This window comes from Daphnia pulicaria, chromosome 6 (genome assembly GCF_021234035.1).
Source record: "Daphnia pulicaria isolate SC F1-1A chromosome 6, SC_F0-13Bv2, whole genome shotgun sequence".
Taxonomy (NCBI): Eukaryota; Metazoa; Arthropoda; class Branchiopoda; order Diplostraca; family Daphniidae; genus Daphnia; species Daphnia pulicaria.
Window position 1 is genome coordinate 11,040,070 of NC_060918.1, and position 11,494 is coordinate 11,051,563.

Consider the following 11,494-nt stretch of genomic DNA (forward strand, 5'->3'; position numbering starts at 1 on the left):
ATTCCTCCTCCTACATCACAGTGGGCCTCGCAATTAACTCCCCACTCCGGCGTGTGCCCATCACGACTTGAAGCTATTAGTACTAGACTAGACCACTTCTCTCTATATATACTACTATATACCTTCTTCCTCTCTCTCTCTCTATCTGTGTGTTTCTCGTTCTCAGAGAAACTCCCACCCACCGAAGCGCGAGTGGCCCGGACAAGACGGCCGTTTGTTTGTTATGACCGGCCGGCCGATATCTGCGCTGCTGCTGGAAGCCGAGGCAGCAGTCAGCACAGCTAAAAAGGAGGGAGAATATAGACGATGAGGAGACAAGTAATGATGGGCTATCGATTATCTGACGGGCGGATGGCATTAAAACATCATGATGCAGGCCGATCGATGTCAGCCAGCTGGAATTAATGATGCCATATATATTATAGCCTCGATGTGTAGCCCTGCATATCGGGTATAGACTCTGCTGCTGCTGCTGCTGCTTCAGCAGCGCGGACATAAACTATGCTCTCCTTTTTGTTTGAAAAAGACGGGGGGAAAAAATTTCTCTTCGATCCGATCCACGCGTTCCGGCCAAATCGATCCGGCGGGGGCAAAACGGGGGGAACAAGCGATCAGTTGGGTGGACGACCGACACACACACACAAAAAAAAGAAGAATTTGGAGAGATGGATCGCGATAGAGAGAATCAGCTTCGTCTCGGGGCTTCATCTTTTTCCATTTTTTTTTTTTTTTTATTTTTATTTTTCGTTCGTTCCTTCGTTCGCTGGAAGAGAAAGAAGAAGACAACGACCCAAAGTCGAAGGGGGCCCGCGTACACCATTTGATGTCATATATCTATGGATTTATGTACTTCCTCCCTTCTCTTGATTTGAAGTAACGTCTCAGCTCGGCGCACTCTGAATTTTTCCAGAAAAATGGCCAGCAACGATCTACACATCAGCTCACTTCTCATCTCTCTTTTCTACCAATTTTGGCAACGTTCCCTCGAACACGCCTGCCTGTTTCGTTCGCCTTCTCTCGACCATATCCAACAGGGCCCATATAGTCGTCGTATATAGTCATCGTCTACGCCGGAGGTCTTTATAAGCTTCCAGTTTTGCCGGTACATAATCCAATTCTTCTTTGCTCTTTTTTTTCTTCTTCTTCTTCGTCTTATTTCCTTTTCGTTCTATATCGGTTCTCCTATATGGCCAACTGACTCCCGAACGACTCACGAAACCGACCCCCCTCCCTCCATCACCACCCATTCTATTTCCACCCACCCAACAATTTTCGTCTCAGATTTCTTCTTCTTCTTCTCTTTTTCCCTCAATTTTCTTTCTGGATTTATTTTTGGGTATTTTTTTTTGGTTATATTTTTTCGCGACCGCGATTTTGTAAGCAGCTTACGAGCGAGTCTTGGGGCGTCCGACTGTGTTCGTGTGCTGCAATGCACACGAGGCAGTTTCTGCCTGGCTTCACGATTTAATAGTCTCCGACAAGATCGAAATCAATAATGACGCAGCGAAAAAGAGAGAGTCCACACACACAATCCGGCATCACCCTTGAACTTCTTCCCAATCATGATTTCTTCCTTCCAAATGAAAAAAAAAAAATCAAATAAAAATCACTGCGACTCTAATAACAATCGGGATTTCCATGAGGCCTTTCCCTTTTTTTTTATATTTTTAAAATCAAATAAATTATGATGGGAATAATCTATTATTCTTCTCTTGAAATCTTTTGGCTTTCTCTTTCCTCTTCGACCGTTGATGTGTATTACAGGTATATTAATACGTGATATCGCATCTCTCTACAGATCTGAGAGAGATAGATGAATATAATACCCTCCTAGTCTGCAGCGCAGCTATGCACAGTCTGCATATTATACATCTGCATACATTAGACTATTCTTTCACTATATAGATGCTGGGCTGCTGCTGCTGCTATGTGGAGCTGGTCTATACTGATGCGACTCAATTTGATTTCAAAAGGGGATTGCTATAGCGTGATGAATAGACTGATGAATGGGCTCCTAATCAGCTTTGGAGACGAGCCGCCCCCCGTCGTTGCAGCATCACGCTGCCTGGTCGGGAGTCCCCCCCACAACTCTCCTTCTTTTTTCCTTCTTATATTATTTCTCCTCTCCTTTTATTTTCGCCTGGGTTCCCTTCTTCTCTCTTTCATCGCCCTCCTCCGACGCAATTCCTAAAAGAAACGGTGGAAAAACTCGTTTTCAAAACGATGATACGACCACATTCACAATTATTACTATGGCAGCTCTCATCAATTTCAGCCCGTCGGAGGTAGACAGATGGACGCGGAGCCATTCAGGCATCAAGGCAAAAAAAAAAACCATAGGGGGAGACCATAGAAGAAGAAGAAGAAACAGTTTTTTTCTTATTTATAATCTACAATCTACAATAAATAACGGACAAGAAAAAGAAAAAGAAAAAGAAAAAATACGTTGTAAGAGATCGCAAGTCGATGCTTTACAAGCCCCACACAGAGCCAGCAGTGCCAGTTTTCACGTCTCTAGACAAGCAGAAAGGACCAAAAGGTGGCAAGAGAGATAAGCTTATGCAAACGACCGGCTTTAATCTCCCATTCATTTCAATACAAACGTCTTGTTTCACCTTTTCTGTCTAGTCCAAGGTTGGACACAGGCATTCACTCGATTATAATATGCGTGTAATTTGTGTCTACGGTGAGAAGCGTCCCGACGCTTATTTTCTACACGTATATACATAGCATATACAGATGAGGGTGCTCTGGCTGTTATGTTACAGCGGGACGCCGTTTTTGTTGCACCTCTCTCCCTTTCTCTTTGACTTTCATTCCGTTCGTTACGGCAGAACAAAAAAAATGGGGCCCTATACGTATTCATCAAAAGAGGCTAGAGAAGAAACTGTATACGTCTGGGTCAGCAGGCTGGTTTTTCTGGCCCACCTAGGCGAGTCAATGTCAGGAGCGCATTATTGCGCTCTCCTTTGTCCCTCGGTGTCGGTTCCGCTGTGATTGATGATTCATTGGGTGTGGACACAAGTGGGCTGGCTTCGATATTAAGGACAACAAATAAAGCGAAAGACAGTCAAAACTGCTGTGAGAGATCCTTTACCAACGTTGTTCATCTCAGTGGCGATGATCCAAAGAGCCGAACAAGAAGAAGAAGAGGATCAGGTTGTTAAAGCTTGGAAATAAATTGGGACGGGGTTCATGAAATCGTTGTCGGTTGGTTTAGCCATCAGTCACGACACACATCGGCTCCATTGTTCTATTCTTCTCCAAAATTCCTGAGGACTCTGCCTGCGTGATCTATAGTATCTGATTCTTCATCTTTTTTAGACTTTTTTTCTTCTCTTTTGGGGGCCTGGGATGGTATATACAACTCTTGGGTCTCTTTCGGTCCTCTGCTTCTCCTCAGTGTACACACAAATATGCATATAGAGAGAGAAAGAGAGAGAGCGTACGAAACGAAAGACGTGCATGATTATACTCTATGGTCCACTGTTGTTGGAGCCTCGGTGTAGTGGCTCTCTCACGGGCCTCGTCTTTTGGCCATCAACAGCAGGGGGAGAGAGAGGGAGACAGAAGAGCAGAGTGGAATAGAAATCGGAGAGAATATAGAGGATAGAGTCCAGAGAGAGAGAGAGAATGAGATGGGGGAAATGGGGAGAAGAAAAAAAGAAAAGAAAAAAAGAAGTTGGAACGCCGAGTCGAGCCAAGGCAAACAACAGAATTCCATTTGTACACTTCAGCTAGAAAACTGGCCCGGACGTCGCAGGGTCTTAATCACATCGGTCGAGACTCGAGAGACCCGCCGTCGCTGCCGACTTGTACTAGAAGACTATAGCAACGATGTCTACGCACACAGCCCCCGTCGCTTTGCTTCGTGCCTGGTCCCTTCTCCCAGTGGCTTCCAGCCGAGGCGAGAAAAACGAGGGGGGCGACTTTGAGGGTTCAACTCTTCGCCGGGGAAACCAAAAACAAAACTAAACAAAAAAGAGTTTGGCTCTGCGGCGGTGTAATGATGCTGAACATAGATCACTGACAGCAGCACACGTCCAGCCACCAAAAGGAAAAAGAAAAAAAATCAAAATAAGGAAACCGTTATGTATGCAACGGAAGAAGAAGAATAGAAAAGGGGCTATCATGGATATACGTATATCCAGCTAGACTCTTATTCTTGTTACGCAGGAAAACAATCAAGTTGAAAAGTCTTTTGACAAGGGCTGTCGTGATTCATGTTGTTGTTGTGGTTTGTAGAGAAAAACTGAATGACAATAGAACGGCTACTGATGAGCTCACTGGCCCTTGTGCGTCCTGGCTCCTGGCTGGATCTCGGCAGCCGTGGCGTGTTGTATACACTTGATGTAGAGTAGTACTGGTACTACTACCACTACTACTACTACTACTACAGCACACACATATTTATTGACAAACGCGTTTGGATAGTCGGTCCACGTTCTTCCTGCGTCCTTTTATTATCTAAATTCGCTTTAGATGCGGGAGCGGAGATGGGAAGAAGGAGCGGGCGGGCGGGCGGAGGAGTGAGTTGGATGCCGGGCGCGAGACCAGCGCAGCAGCAACGCCTTAATATCTTTCCTCTCTCTTTCCTCTCTCTCTCTCTCTCTCGCTCGCTATGAATGTAATGTACAGCTTCTATATATTCCAACTCCCCTGGCCATCAAGCAAACAATCGCTGTGTGTGTATATCTGGGCGATGCGACACAAAACTACAATTCCATCTCTCTCTCTCGTCATCCCTCCTCCCTCCTATAGACTCTCTCTCTCTCTCTCTCTTCGCTATATCTACTCGTCTTTTCTCCTGGGGATGCCAATTGAATCATCGGAGCTACCGGGGAAACTATAGACACTATATACTGTGCTGGCTACTATAGTAGTAACTCCTATAGAGCGACTCGATCTCTTGGAGTCTATCCAATGCCAGATCTATCTGCGTGTTGTATTTATATGTACGGGGTGTGTGTGTGTGTGTGTGTGTGTAGAGAATAATCCGGGAGAGGTTATATAACTACACACACACACAGTTGAGAATCGAAATAAGGCGGGGCGCCGGCTCTTTGGCATCTTCGGCATGTTTAATGAAAGCCGATCGATGGATGCGAGTTGACACGACAAATTGGCTCACACATTCCCTCCCTCCGTGGCAATGCAGTGGTCGCATTTACTCGCGTACACATCAGCAAAAGGCAGAGAGAGAGAGAGAGAGAGAGAAAGAGAGAGAGAGAGAAAGAGAGAGAGAGAACAATCAAAAGTTCATCTTCAACTTTCGGGTGAGAGCAAGAATCAAGTACAGACACACACACACACTCTTTCCTCACTGTGTGTGTGTGTGTGTGTGTGTGTGTGTGTGTGTGTGTTTGGCGTTGCTTATGGGAAACTTATACAGTCTATATACACACACATACTACAGTCGTCTGTAGGCGGACTTACACAACTTCGTCAATAGGACAACAAAAAAAAGAAGGAAATGTAACGGGAAATAAAATAAAAGGGAATAAGGAGAGCCGGGGTGTGTGTGTGTATAAGCGACGTCTACAGTGTGGCATGAGAGAGGGAAAGTCTTTTGGCTTATTCTATATATCGTTCTCGAAAGCGAAGTATACAGCATAGAGAAGACTCGACGCTGTGCGTGGGCACGAGCCCTGGACGTCTACACACGGAGCTCAAGTCAAGGGACGGGCGATGCTGTGGACCAACTTATTTGACTGTAGGAGGACCCAGAGGAAATATGGACAACAATACAAACAAGAGAACACAAAAAAAAAATGGAACGGCCAGAAAAATCAAAGTTTCCCATGACGTGCAAGAAGAGAGAGAGAGAGAGAAAAAAAAATGTTACAGTATAAACATAACTGGACACCAACATCTTATCAAAAGAAAATCAGTTGACTAGATGTTACGTACGAATATAGAACGCGGTTCGACTAACTATATTGAACACTGGCGGAACTGGAGAAGAAAAAAAGTGTTTGACGGGCGGCCACCTCTACTACACATATATACGATATATATACGACCATCAGCGCGTTTCCATTTCCTATAGAAAACGATTTCGGCGTGTATATACATAACTGTTTTTTTTCTTCTTCTTCTTCTTCTTCTAGCGCTTCCCCTCTTCTTCGCACGGCCGAGATGAATGACGTCGGCCTCTATTTCTATCTCTCACATGCCTGAGCCTAGGAGAAACCCATCAACTTCGATCTATCGCCCATTGATCTCCTGTTTTTTTATATTTCGTGTGTGTGTGGGGGGGGGGGAGTAGAAAAAAAAAACTTTTAGACGTTCCCTTTTTTCTCTCTCGTCTGCTGCTGCTCTTCTCCGTCCCTCGCCGTTGGATTTTCGAGAGTAGTTTTCTTTACTTCCTGTATCATTTCTCTTGTAAATATATATATAAATCGCTGCTGAGATGTTCCTTGATTTCTTTCCTGCGATCCAGAAAAGGGGAGAAAAAAAAATAGAAGCTAGAAGAGCTTTCAAAGATTTCAAGGGAGGGCCTTGAGGGTTTGCTGGAAAATGGGGAGGGGGGAGAATTCTTACATATATTTATTTATTTTTTTTTTTTTTTTTAGTTTGGGAAGTCGGCCAATCTTATTCCAGCGCCGACATAAATCGTAAATTGTCCGCGTCTTCCTTCGCCTACGACTATACTACTCCATCCGCCAGCGCGCTGGTTCTCCTCTGCCTCATTTTTCAGCGTAATATCTTCTTCCTCCCACCGGCGCCGCCGTGGAATGAATGTCCTTCAATGACGCGATACCCTCGTTCGACGCAATACCCTCGTTCGACGCAATACGACCAGCGATGGAGAGAGAGAGAGAGAGAGAGCGTTTTCTTCCAGTGATTAGGTACTCACTTTTCGAGCGAGGGGCTTGAAATGATTAAACTCCATTTCCTTGGAAAAAGAAGAAGAAGGGGACCCCATAAACGGGCAGATATGTAAGCAGCAGCCTGTGCTGGTGGGCCATCGAAACCAAACCAAGGAGAGAGAGAGAAAATCGTGCAGCGAAAAAAAATGTCGAGTTAAAAAAGAAAAAAGGGATGGATTGAACGGTGCGAGCGGGGGAAACCCAAGTCGGTGAGGTACACATGGGAGAGTCGCTGAGCGGCTTTAACAGGTCCCCACCCTGCCAGACCCACCCAGTAGACCGCGCGCAAACACATTTTCATGTGCAAGTTCACAAACTTTATAAAGAGCCATGCGATGCCAAAGCTGGAAGGTTGTTAACCGTCGGAGCGAAAGATGAAACGGAAAATCGATCTTGTCGTGAGGTGAAATGTCAGCAGCCCAGCAGCTTAAATGACCGTGCAAGCGCACATCGGCCGCCGTGGTTGGAGGGGGGAAAGTCAAGGTCTTGGCCGTCTTGGCCGTCTTCTTCTTATTTTCTTTTTTTCTTTTTTTGACTTCTTATTTCTTGTCCTGTGTGTTATGTATCGCCCGGCACATATTCGGATATATAAGAGAGCGCGCCCATAACGGAACAGGATCCAACTTGTATAACCGACTGACTCTCGACATGGTTATATAGTCCTCTCTCTCTCTCTCCTCGTAATCCGACAAGGAGAAGAAGGAAAAACCACAACAATCTTTCAAAAAACAAAAACAAAAAGGAGGAAGGAAATCCAATGGGAGAAAGAAGAAGAGAAAGAAGAAGAAGAAGAGAGGTAATAATGAAGGGTCGGAGTTGATGGATTCGACCGTTTCGAATCACTAGCAATGTGCCGTAGAAGCCCATTAAAATAAAGAAGAACAACATAGTACCGGTTACACCAAACGGAGCCGTAGCCAATTTCGGAGAGTTTTGGTGGTTCCGGACGGCCGACCGGAGCATGGCGCTCTCTCGCTCTATGGTCTTCCAGGTATACAGGACTCTGTGTGTGTGTGTGTGTGTGAGTGAGAAGGTCTGTTTCCTTCCACGTGATAGAGCTTGTATATAACAAATGATGGGGCTCTTATATATTATTTCATTGCTTGCACATTATTATCTCCAGTTTGGAAAACGATTCCAACAACTCCATGGCCAGTCAAAAGGCCATAGAAAAACAAAGACACCACCAGCGCCAGCAACGGGGCCCGTAGGGGCCACTATTTTTATACACACTATAGGGCCGTTGAAGCCATATAAGAAAAAAAGGTATATGGGGGATAAAAAAAAAAGGAAAAATATATATAAATCGCTTCCACTCTTTGATGGACATTTGCGCTGTATAGTTTTCCTTTTTTTTTTTGTTCTTCTCTCTTATATTCCCTGCCAGCCAAACATTTGATTCACACGAAAGTTTTGCTATTTTTTGGAGGGGGTTTAAGAGAGGACTGACTGTTTAGCCAAGGCCGTTTTCAAAATTCAAGAATAATAAAACATATAAAAGAAAGTGCCGGTGTGGCGACAAGACCATCTTCTCACAAAAACAGGCCTGATCTGCAGTCGTTGACTGAGAAAAACAAAAATAGCAAGATAAAATAGTTTCAGCCAACTGCATGGCCCAGGAATAATCGTAGGTGCTCCGTACTCGACAACGATTTAAAAAAAAATCAACGCCACCAAATTTTCAAAAAAAAGGAAAAGAGATGAATGTTTCCTACCTTTAAGCCTGGGAAATACAGCCAGGCATCCACAAGTGCTCCATCGAAAAGTTGAATCCACCAGGCAGAACAGGAAAAGGGAGTCCTCGTGAATACACCCACATTCACATGGGCGTACACGAGGACATTTAAAGAAAGAGAAATTGAAGAGATCCTTAACTCGATCGACACTGACAGTTTCTCCAATCAAACGGGATGCTGTTTTTCCTAATAAAACATTTCAACAATGGGTTACAAAAAATATTTACAGAAACAATAACAAGCAAGGAAAAGTTGAAAATAAGACAGTTGTAAACTTGGGGTATACCCTAATTGTTAATTAACAAGAAAATGGAAGGTTTCCATGTAATACATTTATGCAAGTCATGGATCATTAAAAAGTCTGGCAGGTCTCAGGCAGGTTAATAAAAATACCAAAATCTATTACCTTAGCGATGAAACTGTGATTGTTGCTGATGACAGGAGGTCATCAGTCGAAAAAATGTGACTGGAGGTCCAACACAAGCAAAACTTTGCTGTTACGATGGATGGCTCTGGCCTCAGATCTGCACAGAGGAAAAGGTTACAGACAGTGCAAACAAGGGGATAAATAATGCTAGTCAGGAAGTACATTTCACACACTTGGAACAAGTTAAACTCTTCTATTTAAGCTCCCATAGATGAGTCATCCCATTTTTGTTCTGAGTAGTGACCTGCCAAATCAGCACGGAGTGAAGAGCAGAGCATGGAAAGCTGCGACTCTAGAGTAAACATGACGATGACCACATTTTTTTCATTTTATTTTCGTGCACACACGTCCAAATAAGTGATCATTCCGTTTTTCTTTGAAATCTTAAAAGTCTCCACTCTCCTTTTCGAAACGTGTAAACGAAAACTAAAGCAGACGACACTAATCTTCTAATTAGCAATTCTTAAGATATCGATTAGAATTTATTAAAAATCGACTCCCCTCCTTAAATCCAAATAGCAAAAAACGATAAAAACCGTATGGAAGCCAAGAAGGAAAACCCCAAAATCGCTTCCACTCTTTTTAAAATGGACATTTGCGCTGAATAGTTTTCCTTTTTTTTTTTGTTCTTCTCTTATGCCAGCCAAACATTTGATTCACACGAAAGTTTAACTCTTTTTGAGGGGGTTTAAGAGAGGACTGACTGTTTAGTCACGGCCGTTTCCTTTCGGTGCGTGTTGCAGGAAGAATGGAGAATGGAAAAAAATACCCAAAATAAAAATGAAATAAAAAAAAAATCCGAGGCAGTTTTGAGTTTCAGTCCGACCGGAATAGCATCATTTCTTTATTTGGTGACGCGGGGGCGTCTTTTATTTTTATTTTTATTTCTATTTTTTTTCTTTTTCTTTTTCTTCTTCACGGCATTTCTTCCTTATAGAGCTATTCTTCTTCCTCTTGACTTCTTCTTCTTCTTCTGTGTCCTATTATTCCTCTTATCCTGGCCGATCGTCCATTGTCATTCCGGAGCATGAAGTCAGAATCTCGTGACTGTTAAATCCCACACCAATCATGGACCATCTGAATCTATTGCGGGCCAGAGCGGAGAACTGACTTTTGCCCGTCTTTCTTATATATATTCCATTCCTCTTATCCGGCGATACATGGATGGCCATTCTTTGGGCTTCGCATCGAGGGACAAGGGGGAAAGAGAGAGAAGGCCAGCCGAATCAAAAGCGGGCAAAGAAAAGAGACGGTCACAGATTCATCTATTATTTTCATTCCCTTGGATTTTTCCAAATAAAAAAAATAAATAAATAAAAATGTTCCTGTAACCTTCTATTGAAGTCTGAGGTTGTTGTTGTTTGTTCGAAAAAGGTCTCGTGCGCTTCCCAACTATAGCTATGCTCACCAAGTCCGTTTCGCCCGTCGCCCATCGTCGCTTTTGATCCGGCTCTTGCCCTTTTCGTTTGTTTGTCGCTGTCCCGATTCGGTCGAGCAGCGCCCGCTTTTTTCTTCTTCTTTCTACCAATTGTCCGTGCACAGGCCAGCCAACCTGGTCCTTTATAATAGCCAAGAGCAGAAAAGAATATCTATTTTTTTCTTCTTCTTCTTGGCTTCAATTTCAATTGTGTTACGCATTTCTTTTACCACTGGGTATGTAATTGAAAAAAAAAAGAAAACGACAGCGACGCATCCTCCAGCGGGGAAGAAAAAAAAAATAACAAGAAATAATGAATGGAAATAAGTGATGGACACAGGCACCGTATCGGCTGATTGCGAGAAATTTGGACAACGACGCCGCGCCTCTCTCTCCCCGCCGTTCCCCTTTTTTTAATCTAATTGAATTGAAGTGTGAACGGTATCAATGTCGGGAAATCTGCCACGAAGCGTAGCTGGCCTTTTGCGTTGACCCCGAAATCGGCTCGTTCATCCCTTTTCTGGGAAAAAAACAAACAAAACAAACGGCCAGAGATGGAGAGAGAGACCCTGAGAATTCGTGAAAGAAAAACAAAAAAAATACAGCGGCCAGCCAACAGTTCTATTGTCTTTTTTTTCTTGGGTTGAAGGTGTTGTCTATGTAGACGCTCCCGTGTCTCTCGCTCACCTCTCTAATCTTGAACATGTAAGAGTCTCGGTAAAGTCCTATCGTTGCATCGAATGAAATCAAACGTCGTTCTCAATGCAAACAGCTGGCAAGCGCCTCTGTCGGCTTGTATGAAGTACTAGTTCGTCCAGCGCTCTGCTACAGCCACCATTTATTATACCTGCCCAATATATCTGTGTGTATATGAGGACCAACCTACGGTTGATTCTTTTAATAATTCAAATTTTCATTGTTACATCGAAAAAAAGCCGCTATCGACCAACATCGATCTTATCGGAGACTCCGGGCCACGTCATACAACACCTACTATTCACCGCATGGGAACGCGAACAGAAAAACTGGTTCGACTGGATGC

General features: G+C 43.8%; 1 long non-coding RNA gene across 1 annotated transcript; it reads right to left on the reverse strand.

Annotated features, from left to right (window-relative positions):
* Nucleotides 1-755: 755 nt before the first annotated feature.
* On the reverse strand, nucleotides 756-8,629 carry LOC124344614. The gene is made up of 2 exons (XR_006919781.1): nucleotides 8,588-8,629; nucleotides 756-2,187 (listed from the first exon to the last, which is right to left on the reverse strand). It is a non-coding gene; the product is annotated as an uncharacterized LOC124344614 (long non-coding RNA).
* Between the last annotated feature and the right edge of the window lie 2,865 nt (nucleotides 8,630-11,494).